Here is a 16,352-nt window from a genome sequence, read left to right as displayed (position 1 = left end):
GAGGGGGAGAGGATGGTGGCACTGGATGGACTGGGGGGGGGGGTTCAGCTCGCGACGCACGACATCGGAGTGTGGCGGTGACCGAACTGGCCGGAGACGAGGAAGAAGACCTTCCCTGGTCGATTGCAGGCTATGGAAGTGCTAGGTGGATGGCTTGAGGTTGCCTGGGGGTTTGGAGGAGCTCGGGGGTCCCTATTTATAGGTGGTCGAGGTCGGTTCCGCAGCGGCCGGGGATAAGAACACCAGCGAACCGCCGTTTTCTAGCTAGGGGGTGCGTGGCGTTGGCTGGCGGGGTCTGGCAGGATGAGGGGATAAGCTTGAGTTGTTCCTGTTGGGGAACGTAGCAGAAATTCAAAATTTTCTACGCATCACCAAGATCAATCTATGGAGTAACTAGCAACAAGAGAGAGGGGAGTGCATCTTCATACCCTTGAAGATCGCGATGCGGAAGCGTGGCAAGAACGCGGTCGGTGGAGTCGTTCACTAAGCGATTCAGATCGCGGCCGAATCCGATCTAAGCACCGAACAACGGTGCCTCCGCGTTCAACACATGTAAAGCCCGGGGACGTCTCCTCCTTCTTGATCCAGCAAGGGGAGAGGATAAGTTGAGGGAGAGCTCCGGCAGCATGACGGCGTGGTGGTGGAGCTTGCAGTTCTCCGGCAGAGCTTCGCCAAGCACTACTACGAAGGAGGAGGTGTTGGGGTGGGAGAGGCCTGCGCCAGGGGAAGGGTTAAGCTCCCATGCACCTCCCCACTATATATAGGGGTGGAGGGGCTGGTTTCTTTCCCTCCAAGTCCATTGGGGTGTTGGCAAAGATGGGAGGAAAGAAATCCCATCATTTCCTTCCCCACCGATTGTTATCCCCTTTTTTTAGGGATCTTGATCTTATTCCTTCTAAGGGGGGATCTTGGTGCACCTTGACCAGGGGTGTGGGGCCTTGCCCCCACTACCCACGTTCATGTGGGTCCCCCCATGCAGGTGGGCCCCATTCTGGAACCTTCTAGAACCTTCCCGGTACAATACCGAAAAATCCCGAACATTTTCCGGTGGCCAAAATAGAACTTCCCATATATAAATCTTTACCTCCGGACCATTCCAGAACTCCTCGTGACGTCCGGGATCTCATCCAGGATTCCGAACAACATTCGGTAACTGCACACTAATTCCCATAACAACTCTAGCGTCACTGAACCTTAAGTGTGTAGACCTACGGGTTCGGGAATCATGCAGACATGACCGAGACAGCTCTCTGGCCAATAACCAACAACGGGATCTAGATACCCATGTTGGCTCCCACATTTTCCATGATGATCTCATCGGATGAACCACGATGTCAAGGATTCAAGCAATCCCGTATACAATTCCCTTTGTCAATCGGTACATTACTTGCCCGAGATTCGATCGTCGGTATCCCAATACCTCGTTCAATCTCGTAACGGCAAGTCACTTTACTCGTTCCGTAATGCATGATCCCATGACTAACTACTTAGTCACATTGAGCTCATTATGATGATGCATTACCGAGTGGGCCCAGAGATACCTCTCCATCATACGGAGTGACAAATCCCAGTCTCGATTTGTGCCAACCCAACAGACACTTTCGGAGATACCCGTAGTGAACCTTTATAGCCACCCAGTTACGTTGTGACGTTTGGCACACCCAAAGCATTCCTACGGTATCCGGGAGTTGCACAATCTCATGGTCTAAGGAAATGATAGTTGACATTAGAAAAGCTTTTAGCAAACGAACTACACGATCTTGTGCTATGCTTAGGATTGGGTCTTGTCCATCACATCATTCTCCTAATGATGTGATCCCGTTATCAATGACATCCAATGTCCATGGTCAGGAAACCATAACCATCTATTGATCAACGAGCTAGTCAACTAGAGGCTCACTAGGGACATGTTGTGGTCTATGTATTCACACATGTATTATGGTTTCGAGTTAATACAATTATAGCATGAACAATAGACAATTATCATGAACAAGGAAATATAATAATAACCATTTTATTATTGCCTCTAGGGCATATTTCCAACAGTCTCCCACTTGCACTTGAGTCAATAATCTAGTTCACATCACTATGTGATCGTAATGAATCCAACACCCATGGGGTTTGATCATATCTCGCTTGTGAGAGAGGTTATTAGTCAATGGGTCTGAACCTTTCAGATCCATGTGTGCTTTACAAATCTCTACGTCATCTTGTAGATGCAGCTACCACGCACTATTTGGAACTATTCCAAATAACTGTTCTACTATATGAATCCGGTTTACTATTCAGAGTCATCCAGATTAGTGTCAAAGTTTGCATCGACGTAACCCTTTACGACGGACTATTTTACCACCTCCATAATCGAGAAAAATTCCTTAGTCCACTAGTCATTAAGGATAACTTTGACCCATGTCCTATGATCCATTTCTGGATCACTCTTGTACCCCTTGACTGACTCATGGCAAGGCACACTTCAGGTGTAGTACACAACATAGCATACTGTAGAGCCTACATCTAAAGCATAGGGGACGACCTTCGTCCTTTCTCTCTCTTCAGCCATGGTCAGGTCTTGAGTCTTACTCAATACTCACACCTTATAACACAGCCAAGAACTCCTTCTTTGTCGATCTATTTTGAACTCCTTCAAAATCTTGTCATGGTGCGTATTCATTTGAAAGTACTATCAAGCGATTTTTGATCTATCCTTATAGATCTTGATGCTCAATGTTCAAGTATCTTAATCCAGGTTTTCCATTGAAAAACACTTTTCAAATAACCCTATATGCTTTCCATAAATTCTACATCATTTCTGATCAACAATATGTCAACAACATATACTCATCAGAAATGCTATAGTGCTCCCACTCACTTCTTTGGAAATACAAGTTTCCAATGAACTTAGTATAAACCCAAAATCTTTGATCATCTCATCAAAGCATATATTCCAACTCCGAGATGCTTACTCCAATCCTTAGAAGGATTGCTGGAGCTTTGCATACTTGTTAGCATCTTTTAGGATTGACAAAACCTTCTGGTTGTATCACATACAACCTTTCCTCAATAAAATCGTTGAGGAAACAATGTTTTGACATCCTATCTGCAAGATTTCATAAATAATGCAGGAACTGCTAATATAATTTCAACACACTCTTAGCATCGCTACGAGTGAGAAAGTCTCATCATAGTCAACTCCTTGAACTTGTCAGAAAACATCTTAATGACAAGTCGAGCTTTCTTAATGGTGATACTTACCATCATTGTCCGTCTTCCTTTTAAAATCCATCTGTACCCAACAGCCTTACGACCATCAAGTAGTTCTTCCAAAGTCTATACTTTGGTTTCATACATGGATCCTCTCTCAGATTTTATGGCCTCGAGCCATTTGTCGGAATCTGGGCCCACCATCGCTTCTCCATAGCTCGTAGGTTCATTGTTGTCTAGCAACATGACCTCCAAGACAGGATTAAGTACCACTCTGAAGTAGTACGCATCCTTGTCGACCTACGAGGTTTGGTAGTGACTTGATCCGAAGTTTCATGATCACTATCATCAGCTTCCACTTCAATTGTTGTAGGCGCCATAGGAATAACTTCCTGTGCCCTGCTACACACTAGTTGAAGTGATGGTTCAATAACCTCATCAAGTCTCCACCATCCTCCCACTCAATTCTTTCAAGAGAAACTTTTCCTCGAGAAAGGACCCGTTTCTAGGAACAATCCCTTTTGCTTCGGATCTGAGACGGGAGGTATACCCAACTGTTTTTGGGTGTCCTATGAAGATGCATTTATCTGCTTTGGGTTTGAGCTTATCAGTCTGTAACTTTTTCACATAAGCGTCACAGCCCCAAACCTTTTAAGAAATGACAGCTTAGGTTTCTCTAAACCATAGTTCATACGATGTCATCTTAATGGAATTGTGTGGTGCCCTATTTAAAGTGAATGCGGTTGTCTCTAATGCCTAACCCATAAACGATAGTGTCAATTCGATAAGAGACATCATGGTATGCACCATATCCAATAGGGTGCAGTTATGATGTTCGGACACACCATCACACCATGGTGTTCCAGGCGGTATTAGTTGTGAAACAATTTCCACAATGTCTTAATTGTGTGCCAAACTCGTAACTCAGATATTTATCTCTATGATCATATCATAGACATTTTATCCTCTTGTCATGACGATCTTCAACTTCACTCTGAAATTACTTGAACCTTTCAATAATTCAGACTTGTGTTTCATCAAGTAAATATACTTAGAATCTACTCAACTCATCTATGAAGCAAGAGTATAACGATATTCACTGCGTGCCTCATCACTCATTGGATTGCACACATCAAATGTATTACTTCCAACAAGTTTCTCTCTTGTTCCATCTCACTGAAAACGAGGCTTTTCAGTCATCTTACCCATGTGGTATGATTTGCATGTCTCAAGTGATTAAAAATCAAGTGAGTCCAAACGATATATCTGCATGGAGTTTCTTCATGCGTATACACCAATAGACATGGTTCGCATGTCTCAACCTTTTCAAAAACGAGTGAGTCCAAAGATCCATCAACATGGAGCTTCTTCATGCATTTTATACCAATATGACTCAACTGGTAGTGCCACAAGTATGTGGTACTATCATCACTATCTTATATCTTTTGGCATGAACATGTGTATCACTATGATCGAGATTCAATAAACCATTCATTTTAGGTGCAAGACCATTGAAGGTATTATTCAAATAAACAGGGTAACTATTATTCTCCTTAAATGAATGACCGTATTGCGATAGACATAATCCAATCATGTCTATGCTCAACGCAAACACCAAATAACAATTATTTAGGTTTAACACCAATCTCGATGGTAGAGGGAGCATGCGATGCTTGATCACATCAACCTTGGAAACATTTCCAACACATATCGTCATCTCACCTTTAACTAGTCTCCATTTATTCCGCAGCTTTTATTTCGAGTTACCAACACTTAGCAACCGAACCGGTATCTAATACCCTGGTGCTACTAGGAGTACTAGTAAAGTACACATTAATATAATGTATATCCAATATACTTCTATCGACCTTGCCAGCCTTCTCATCTACTAAGTATCTAGGGTAGTCCTGCTTCAGTGACTGTTCCCCTCATTACAGAAGCACTTAGTCTCGGGTTTGGTTTTAACCTTGGGTTTCTTCACTAGAGCAGCAACTGATTTGCCATTTCATGAAGTATCCCTTCTTGCCCTTGCCCTTCTTGAAACTAGTGGTTTCACTAACCATCAAAAATTGATGCTCCTTCTTGATTCTACTTTCGCGGCGTCAAACATCGCGAATATTTCAAGGATCATCATATCTATCCCTGATATGTTATAGTTCATCACGAAGCTCTAGCAGCTTGGTGGCAATGACTTTGGAGAAACATCACTATCTCATCTGGAAGATTAACCCCCACTCGATTCAAGTGATTGTTGTACTCAGACAATCTGAGCACAAGCTCAACGATTGAGCTTTTTCTCCCTTAATTTGCAGGCTAAGAAACTCGTCGGAGGTCTTATACCTCTTGATGTGGGCACGAGCCTGAAATCCCAATTTCAGCCCTCGAAACATCTCATATGTTCCACGACGTTCTGAAATCGTCTTCAGTGCCTCAATTCTAAACCGTTTAACATTACTGAACTATCACGTAGTTATCAAAACGTGTATGTCAGATGTTCGCAACATCCACAGACGACGTTCGAGGTTCAACACACCGAGCGGTGCATTAAGGACATAAGCCTTCTACGCAGCAATGAGGACAATCCTCAGTTTACGGACCCAGTCCGCATAATTGCTACTATCAACTTTCAACTAAATTTTCTCTAGGAACATATCTAAAACAATAGAACTAAAGCGCGAGCTATGACATAACTTGCAAAAACCCTTTGACTATGTTCAGGATAATTAAGTTCATCTTATGGACTCCCACTCAGATAGACATCCCTCTAGTCATCTAAGTGATACATGATCCGAGTCAACTAGGCCGTGTCCGATCATCACGTGAGACGGACTAGTCATCATCAATGAACATCTTCATGTTGATCGTATCCACTATACGACTCATGTTTGACCTTTCGGTCTCTTGTGTTCCGAGGCCATGTCTGTACATGCTAGGCTCGTCAAGTCAACCTAAGTGTTTTGCTTGTGTAAATCTGGCTTACACCCGTTGTATTCGAATGTTAGAATCTATCACACCCGATCATCACGTGGTGCTTCGAAACAACGAACCTTCGCAACGGTGCACAGTTAGGGGGAACACTTTCTTGAAATTTTAGCGAGGGATCATATTATTTATGCTACCGTCGTTCTAAGCAAATAAGATCTAAACATGACAAACATCACATGAAAATCATAGAGTGACATGATATGGCCAATATCATCCTGCGCCTTTGATCTCCATCTTTGAGGCGCGGCACGATCACCTTCGTCACCGGCATGACACCATGACCTCCATCATCATGATCTCCATCATCGTGTCTTCATGAAGTTGTCTTGCCAACTATTACTTCTACTACTACGGCTAACGGTTAGCAATAAAGTAAAGTAATTACATGGCGTTCTTATTGACACGCAGGTCATACAATAAATTAAGACAACTATGGCTCCTGCCGGTTGTCATACTTATCAACATGCAAGTCGTAATTCCTATTACAAGAACATGATCAATCGCATACATCACATATCATTCATCACATTCTTTTAGCCATATCACGTCATATAGCATACCCTGCAAAAACAAGTTAGACGACCTCTAATTGTTGTTGCATGTTTTACGTGGCTGCTATGGGTTTTTAGCAAGAACGTTTCTTACCTACGCAAAAGCCACAACGGTGATATGCCAATTGCTATTTACCCTTCATAAGGACCCTTTTCATCGAATCTGATCCGACTAAAGTGGGAGAGACTGGCACCCGCTAGCCACCTTATGCAACAAGTGCATGTCAGTCGGTGGAACCTGTCTCACGTAAGCGTACGTGTCAGGTCAGTCCGGGCCGCTTCATCCCACGATGCCGCCAAATCAAGATAAGACTAGTAACGATAAGCATATTGAACAAAACAACGCCAACAACTACTTGTGTTCTACTCGTGCATAGAATCTACGCGATAAACCTGGCTCTGATACCACTGTTGGGGAACGTAGCAGAAATTCAAAATTTTCTACGCATCACCAAGATCAATCTATGGAGTAACTAGCAACGAGAGAGAGGGGAGTGCATCTTCATACCCTTGTAGATCGTGATGCGGAAGCATTGCAAGAACGCGGTCAGTGGAGTCGTTCACTAAGCGATTCAGATCGCGGCCGAATCCAATCTAAGCACCGAACAACGGTGCCTCCGCGTTCAACACACGTACAGCCCGGGGACGTCTCCTCCTTCTTGATCCAGCAAGGGGAGAGGATAAGTTGAGGGAGAGCTCCGGCAGCATGACTGCGTGGTGGTGGAGCTTGCAGTTCTCCGGCAGAGCTTCGCCATGCAGTACGGAGGAGGAGGAGGTGTTGGGGTGGGAGAGGGCTGCGCCAGGGGAAGGGTTAAGCTCCCATGCGCCTCCCCACTATATATAGGGGTGGAGGGGGCTGGTTTCTTGCCCTCCAAGTCCATTGGGGTGTTGGCAAAGGTGGGAGGAAAGAAATCCCATCATTTCCTTTCCCACCGATTGTTATCCCCTTTTTTAGGGATCTTGATCTTATCCCTTCGGAATATGATCTTATTCCTTCTAAGGGGGGATCTTGGTGCGCCTTGACCAGGGGTGTGGGGCCTTGCCCCCACTACCCACGTTCATGTGGGTCCCCCCATGCAGGTGGGCCCCACTCCGGAACCTTCTAGAACCTTCCCGGTACAATACCGAAAAATCCCGAACATTTTCCGGTGGCCAAAATAGGACTTCCCATATATAAATCTTTACCTCCGGACCATTTCGGAACTCCTCGTGACGTCCGGGATCTCATCCGAGACTCCAAACAACATTCGGTAATTGCACACTAATTCCCATAACAACTCTAGCGTCACCGAACCTTAAGTGTGTAGACCCTACGGGTTCGGGAATCATGCAGACACGACCGAGACAACTCTCTGGCCAATAACCAACAACGGGATCTGGATACCCATGTTGGCTCCCACATTTTCCACGATGATCTCATCGGATGAACCACGATGTCAAGGATTTAAGCAATCCCGTATACAATTCCCTTTGTCAATCGGTACGTTACTTGCCCGAGATTCGATCGTCGGTATCCCAATACCTCGTTCAATCTCGTTACCGGCAAGTCACTTTACTCGTTCCATAATGCATGATCCCATGACTAACTACTTAGTCACATTGAGCTCATTATGATGATGCATTACTGAGTGGGCCCAGAGATACCTCTCCGTCACAGGAGTGACAAATCCCAGTCTCGATTTGTGCCAATCCAACAGACACATTCGGAGATACCTGTAGTGCACCTTTATAGCCACCCAGTTACGTTGTGACGTTTGGCACACCCAAAGCATTCCTACGGTATCCGGGAGTTGCACAATCTCATGGTCTAAGGAAATGATACTTGATATTAGAAAAGCTTTTAGCAAACGAACTACACGATCTTGTGCTATGCTTAGGATTGGGTCTTGTCCATCACATCATTCTCCTAATGATGTGATCCCGTTATCAATGATATCCAATGTCCATGGCAACGAAACCATAACCATCTATTGATCAACGAGCTAGTCAACTAGAGGCTCACTAGGGACATGTTGTGGTCTATGTATTCACACATGTATTACGGTTTCTAGTTAATACAATTATAGCATGAACAATAGACAATTATCATGAACAAGGAAATATAATAATAACCATTTTATTATTGCCTCTAGGGCATATTTCCAACAGTTCCAGGGGCGAGCTGGCGCGTAGCTGTGGCTCGGGAGGCGCCGTCCATGGCAGAGGCTGTCGGAGCGGCGGTGGCGGCTTGCGGTGGTGGCGTTGTAGGGCGCCAGGAGGGGGCCAGGGCGGCTCTGCGATGAGGGAGGGGTCGGGCGCATTGGCTGGGGGCGGGCACGGATCAGAACGAACGCGGGGAGGCGGCAACGAGACGCGGCGACTCGGGCGCACACACATGCAGAACGCGCGCTCTGGCCGCGCCCAGAGCACGCACGCCAAGTGTTCGGCAAAATGCCAAGGCATGCCAGGATGCTTGGATGAGGCTGGGGACTAACAGGTCGAGATTAGAGTTATCTAGGAGCTTAGTGGACATACTGGTTTGGCAAAGCAAGCAGGTTCAAAATGCAAACTAGAGTTCATGCCAATACTGTTCATGTGCTCAAGGTGTTTGACAGAATGCCATAGGCATCTAGGCATCTCTTGGGGTGTCCAAAAACTCCAGATCATAGTCTCTTTAGGTACAAGTGATGATGGCAAGGTTATTTGGGCAAAACCAGAAACTTGTCAGTGCAAGTTTGTGAGAAAACCAAATCTGGGCAGAAACTAAAGGTCATTATTGCATGGACCAAAAATACTCCAATGGGTCCAATCTCGTGGACTTAAGGGTTTGGTAGAGTGGTCTATAAGCAGGAAAAAGAATCATGGGTAAAAGGGTAAGTTAAAATATGGTTGCAGTAGAAAATACCAAACTGGGCCAGAGAGCAAAAGAGGATGTTTTGCTCAAATTTTTCAAAGAACAGTGCGTTTTTGCATATAGTTGAATAATATGCATCTACTAACATCTCCCAACTTTGGTGAAAATTTTAAAGAAATATTTAAATAGGTTGCAGTGCAAACCACAAACTGATCCAGATTTGAAAACTTGGGGTAGAGCTCAAAATCTCCAAATGCTAAAGAGAGGTTTTTGCATAAAAGTGATTTAGGAACATCATATGTCATCCCTAAATTTTGGTGGAGTTTTTAAATAAATTTATCAAAGGGTTGTAGTGCAAAAGAGGCTCTAAGGCTTATGAGAAACCATTTTAAAAGAATTAAAGTTCAGGAAAAATAATTTTAGAAATAAGTCCATTGATGAAAGAAATGTTTCTTGAGAGGGTATACAAGCCCAACAACGTTTGAAGAGTTTTTACTTGGGGTGGAAACTCCACAATACAGGAGAAAAGAGTGGTTCTGAATCAAAAGAAAATCCAAAAAATAAAAATTTAATTTACCAAGGCAACACTTTAATTAATAAATCATGGTTGAATTTTTGGGGTGTTACAGACGGAGTCGACTGCGGAGGCAAGACGTCTACAGACGGAGTCGACGGGCGTCTTGACGTATCGCGTTCTTATATTTTTTTGGAGGAAGTATTATTTTCTATCCGAACTTTGATGAAATCCGCCGTGTTTGCATGAATTTCGTTCGGTTAGTATAAACAGTGAGACCAGGTCTCATATAAAGCAGGTGAGACCCGCCCTGATAGATGACACGTGGCATTCACAAATCACAAAGCATCTAATCTCTTCCCCCCGATTTCAGGCGGGGGTGGGGTAGATGCTTTGTGATTTATGAATGCCACGTGTCATCTTGTAGAATTATTTTCCGTCCGAGACAATTTGCAGCTATTAATCGCAGCTACTAACGTGTAATGTGAACGCGCCTTTCTGCTTCCGATGCGCAATTCGGCCAGCCGCCCCATCAACAGCTCAAGCCGTCACTTGGTGACAAGAAAGCGAAAGCGCATCTGCACATGAAGCTGCGGATCGATCCCGCAGACTTTGATCTGCCACGATCACTCGCAATATCAGCAAGTGACGACTTGCCTCCTTCGAGAAAGAGGTAATAGCATCCCAGGTACCCTAACTTGCACCCAATGTGATGATCTAGTCCCAAAGTTGCAAAACTAGATCAACTCATACCCCAACTTGCAACCAATGTGATGTTTTAGTCCCAGACCAATCAGAGCTCGCCAATTGGCTGCCAAGTGGCTGGCCGGTCAGCGCCTGCAGTTTTGCACAAACCCCCCTGTCATTTCCTTTTATCAATGGACGGCTTGGACGCCCTGGACACCCATCCTAGGCTCATCCCCATCCTGGACGCCCTGGACACGACCGCGTTGCGCGCCTGCGAGTCGCACACCTGCGTGCTGAACTTGCACCGGTACCTGGACCGCCAGCCTGCCGGGGCGGCCACGTCTGGGCTGCCGCTGCCTTGCGACGCGGCGCCACTGCCGTCGATCTTCTTGATCGCCCTTCGCATGCTGGAGCACTCCCTCTCCAGGCCCTGCACCTGGCTCATCATGTCGTCCATGTCCACCCGCAGCGTTTGGCTCTCCTGCACCGTTGTCGTCTGCCACGCCTCGCTCGGGCCAGCGGCGTGACGCACCGCCGCCACTGGCCGCTGCAGACGAGGATTTGGATGCCGCGCTCGCGGGGAAGCCATGGACGCTATCAGTGTGCCCATGATGGCGCATCGGAGCTGCAGCTGCTCGAAGAAGAGCACCTGTAGCACCGCGCGCAGCGGGAGCCGCTCGTTCTGCGCCGCGTGCGTGCATGCCTCCACCGTCAGCTTCCTGAAGTCCACCACGCCGCACACCCTGTCCCGCTCCTCCGCCGTCAGCCGCGGATACGCCTGCGCATGCATGCGCCAGTCACGAGCCATGGAGTCGGCAACAAACTGCTACTCGACAACCAGACTCCGACACTCCTTGTAGACTAGCCCTGTGCAAGGTCTTTTTAGTTTCTTTAGCTTCTTAGTTGTAGTCTGGGTGCCTTCGCGGCTGGTAGCTTGTCTTTACTTTTTCTGTTTTTTTCTTTTCCTGAACGTTGTATCAACTCTGGTTTCAAGCGTTGCAATGGAACCGGGGAAGCCTTGTGGCTTCCTAATGCTCTAAAAAGAAGCAGTCAATGACAAATCGGGGAATGTACGTACCTTGAGGTAGATGTCGACGGCGCGGTAGACGCCATCGTCGTAGATGCGGGCGTGGTCCGGCATTGCCAGCGCGAGCTCGCAGAATTTGGTTGGCTTCAGGTTGGCGTCGGACGCTACCTCTGCCAGGTAGTTGTCCACCAGCTTGCCCACCTGCACCATTGCCACGGTCAACGGACGTGACGCCATCGTCCTTGCCGCCGCTTCCTCCTCGGTGATTGCAGCTGACAACGACGCCTCGTCCTCGCCCACCTCCTCCTCGACCAGGAAGTGCCTGAGCACCCGCTCGACGTAGTCCACGTCGTAGAGCGTCTCCGTGGCGCCGGAGTAGCTCGGGATGAGCACGTCCTCCACCGTTGCCTGTTCCAGCTGCGTCGCGGCCTTCCGCTCGATCGCCGCGCGCGCCGCATCGGAAGCGCGCAGGATGTGCACCGTCCGCAGCAGCGCGACCAGGAATTTCGCGGTCACCATGCTCCCCGAGCCCTTGTCCGCGGGGAGGCTCGCGACCACCGCCTCCAGGAGGTCTCTCTGCTCCACCTCCGACGAGACCGGCGCGGACGCGCGGCGCCACCTCATGGACCTCGACAGCCCCGGGAGGGTGGCCTTGGCGTAGGACACGAGGCAGCCCTCCAAAGCCTCCGTCATCACGTCCTTGTGCGGCCATGGCCACCATCACCCGCTTGTACATGTGCGGACCGAGCACGGCCAGGTCGCCGAACCAGGAGCGCGACGTCGCCGACGAGCGCGCGGCGATGGCGTCCATGCAGCGGGCGACAATGCCGAGCTCCTCGGGTGCGGCAGCAGCTCCTCGCAGGACTTGAGCGCCTTGGTGGAGGAGCACAGACTGCGAGAGGTAGGCCTCGGCGCGTGCGGCCAGGTTGTCCTCGGAGTGCTCCTCCGTCATCTCCAGGTACTCGGCCGCGCACCGCAGCAGGGCGACGTTCCAGGGTGTGAGCTCGACGCGGACGCCGTAGCAGAACTTGGCGCCGCCTCGAAGGTGCCTGGCCCGCCGGGAAAGTCCGGGAAGGTGATGCGGTACGACTTGCCGTCATGCATCCTAACATGCTGCTGCTCCTCGTCCCCGTCCTCCTCCTCTGCTTCCTCAATCTCTGTTTCTGCCGCAGCATGCTCTTCGACATTGCCTTCAGAACTCCCATGCCGACGCCGCCGCTGGCCCTCTAGACGCTGCTCGTCCTGCTCGGCAAGCAGGCGGCTGATGTTGCGGCTCTTGGACATGAGCAGGAACTGCGCGCGCAAGCACCAACTTCTCCGCGGAATTTCGTCGAGCACAGATTTAATTCAGGTGGGGGTTCATGTGGGGGGTAACTGCAGGTTGAATCAGTGAAACGGCAGGGGGGTTTGTGCAAAACTGCAGGCGCTGACCGGCCAGCCACTTGGCAGCCAATTGGCGAGCTCTGATTGGTCTGGGACTAAAACATCACATTGGTTGCAAGTTGGGGTATGAGTTGATCTAGTTTTGCAACTTTGGGACTAGATCATCACATTGGGTGCAAGTTAGGGTACCTGGGATGCTATTACCTCTTCGAGAAACCTTGCACTACCGACTTGCCATCCAAGCCAGCCAAGCCGTGCAGACTTGCCACTAGCAGGCTAGCAGCAGCGCCCAGCATAGAAAGTACAAGGCGGCCCCACAGTCGACCGTCCAAAATTTAGATGTGGACGCTTTCTGCCGAGTCACTGGCCGCGTCCCCACGTGACACCTGGTTACCCCACCTGTCACTGAGACGCGCGAGCTCCCGGCCAGTAAGCCCGAGCCCGCCATATACGCTTTTGGGTCCCATGCCCGAGCGCGCTTTGGGACCCGCCATCTCTGCTCTTTTCCGGCCATCGCTCTGCTCTCTGCCCATGCACAGCCGCCTATTTAACCGGTCTCGGCTCGCAGCGTGGAGGATACCCAGCCTCGACGGAAGAATGGCCACCAAGGGCTACCAGGCTCAAGCACCGGCGATGCCCGCGGCGGGAGGGCCCGCCGGCTCCGGCGGCGGCAACAAGGCGCCGACGGGGAGCACGTCCCTGCCGAGGCGCGGCCAGATCAAGGAGCGGATCATCAAGGACGTGATCACCGCGGTCACCAACCTGGCCGCCGGGCTCGTCCGCGCCGACAAGAACGGCGCCGGCACCGGCGGTCTCCCGGCCGCCGGCGACGCCGACGCCAAGTGAACCACCCCCGTTCTCCTCCACCCGCTCGCTCGGTGTGCTCTCCTTGCCTCGTCGATCTCGTCCTCTGTTGCTACTCTGTGCTCATTTTAGTGCGCGCAGCAGAGGCCGGAGCAAAATACTACTACTACTACTCTGTGCTCATTGTAGTAGTTTGTTAATTTTCCGTCGCGTCAGCGTCAGTACTCAGTGGTGGATGGATTCAGTTGCCTTATTAGAGGTAGCAACTGGTCTCCCCATCCGTAGTTTCTGCGTCTTGAGCTGGGTCCGCCTCGGCGATCTTCTTGCTGCTGCTGGTTGGTGGTGAAGCCTCAGCTGCTAGCATCTCGGGGGGCTTGCCAAGGTTTTTTAGTGCGACCTCCCGATATGTTTCCGCTGCGTCTTCATCTCCTCGAGCTGGTCTGGTCGATCGTAGCCAGGTCTTCAGGTTGTGTCTTGTGTGCTGCTTGCTCGGGTTTGGTTGTGTGCTCGTGTATGGTATGGTACTGTAAAAAGGAGGGACGGATAAGCAAGTATTATGGTCCGATCCGTCCTTCCTTTCTTGTGTGTGTGCTTCTAGTATTATGGTCCGTTCTTATCAAATCGATACTACTGGTTACTCTTAAGCATTTGGGGTCGTGTTAATTTTTTCGACAAAGGGGATCGTGTTAATTAGAAACCCGTTTGGCCACCGGAGGATTCTGCTTCAAGTTCTATCACGTTTTTGCTTGACCTCTGCATTTCCATTTTTAGGTTGCTTAACCTTTGCATGATGAGTGCAAAAGTTAGTCCCTTTCTATGTCCTGTCACCTGCGTGGCGCAAGGAAAACATGGCTCAGCTTTGATTGAGGGACGACAATCGTCATAAGATTCCAGGGAGAACAGAATAAATATGAAAATGAAAAGGTGGTGATATTATACGAAGCACTGTTGGCGCTCAAGTCTTAATCCATCTCCCACAGACCTTGCTTGTCCAAGTCAAGTCTCCGCCCGCAATCAACTTGCTGCCGATGCCAAAAGCCCAAAAGCCCCTCTGGTTTGAACGCCTCGTGAAAAGTAACTCTAAACAAAGAGTGAAATGCACTGTTGGTCATTGAACTTGTCGTATAAGCTCACTTTGGTCACTGTACTTCAGAATACGGTCAGTACGGTAACTATGTACATGATGAGGTGATTATACGGTCACTGTCATATCGTATAGATCCGTATCCATTACAATCCACTTGCGCCTCATCAGATCGGTTTTCTCTCTCTGTCATGCGGGTCCTACCTGTCATTGTGAAAGAAAGCAAGTTGTGATTAACTAGTGGCAAATTCAGGAGCATTACACGCATGAACCTGAACGTTGTATGCAGTAGCAGCACACGCATGCAGCGCGCAGCTTGCAGTGCACGCACGCAGGATGCAGTGCACACGCACTAGCACGGACATATGTCGCACGGTGGCCTCTATTGTCGTCAAGTTCACGCAGTACCTCGCCAAGCAGCTGATATAGTCCCACCTCGCCAGTTGTCCGCCGTTACCGTTGTTGACCATGCTATCCTGTCAGGCTGCCACCCGATGTTGGCGACCCGTTGCTCTACGCCAAGCCCGAGCCCTCGCTGCTTGTGCCGTGTCTTCCATGTGGTCACCACGACCATTAGACCACACACTTCCTGACCTTCTCTGTCTCATTCACGCAATCCATGCCCTTGTGTAGTTCCTTGTGAGCGCTCGCCGCGTCGTGGTACCGATCGATGCCGGCCGATGCACAGGAGCAGCGGGATGAGGTGGCGCGACGCATACCAACTCCATCTGCGTGACATGACATGGCCATCAAGATTCCACCCACACTGGGTCGCTCTACTCCCCTTGTGCGCACGATTGCTGTGCGGCTGCCCAAGTACAACCCTGCGGCGTCAACTCCGCCGTCGGTTGCGGGTGTGTGCGTGCCTGGCTGTGTGCTAACTAGTGTGTGTCTGCCCGCTGCGTGCTAGTGTGCGAGTGCATGCATGCGTATTGTGTGCGTGTTATAATAAGGATTCGCTCAAAATAATACTTGAGCGAACAGAGGGATCAATCAGACAATGTTCGTGAGCAGTAGCGAGAGGTGTGAGGTTCGATTCACTCAAAGCCACGCAGAAAAATAAACACTGAATGGTTGTCTCACGAATGAAGCGAATTACAAAAAGAGAATTTCCTCTTGTTAATCACGCCGTGAGGGTTGTGTACTGGTTAGACTGCCCGCCCATAGAGCGTGAGGTCTGCGCTTCGACATCCGTACTCGTGTAAAGTTTTCTTTTTGTTCGACTCCTTTCTTTCACAGAATGACAGGTAGGACCCACATGACATGAGGCGCCAAGTGAATTG

The 16,352-nt window shown here is 48.9% G+C and overlaps 1 pseudogene; it reads right to left on the bottom strand.

Annotated features, from left to right (window-relative positions):
• Positions 1-10,946: 10,946 nt before the first annotated feature.
• LOC123079477 (BTB/POZ domain-containing protein At5g66560-like) lies at positions 10,947-13,079 on the bottom strand (annotated as a pseudogene).
• Positions 13,080-16,352: the final 3,273 nt, after the last annotated feature.

The sequence above is a fragment of the Triticum aestivum genome, chromosome 1B (assembly GCF_018294505.1).
Source record: "Triticum aestivum cultivar Chinese Spring chromosome 1B, IWGSC CS RefSeq v2.1, whole genome shotgun sequence".
Taxonomy (NCBI): domain Eukaryota; kingdom Viridiplantae; phylum Streptophyta; class Magnoliopsida; order Poales; family Poaceae; genus Triticum; species Triticum aestivum.
Note: the sequence above shows the minus strand (reverse complement) of the source record. Positions and strands in the feature narration are given on the sequence as shown.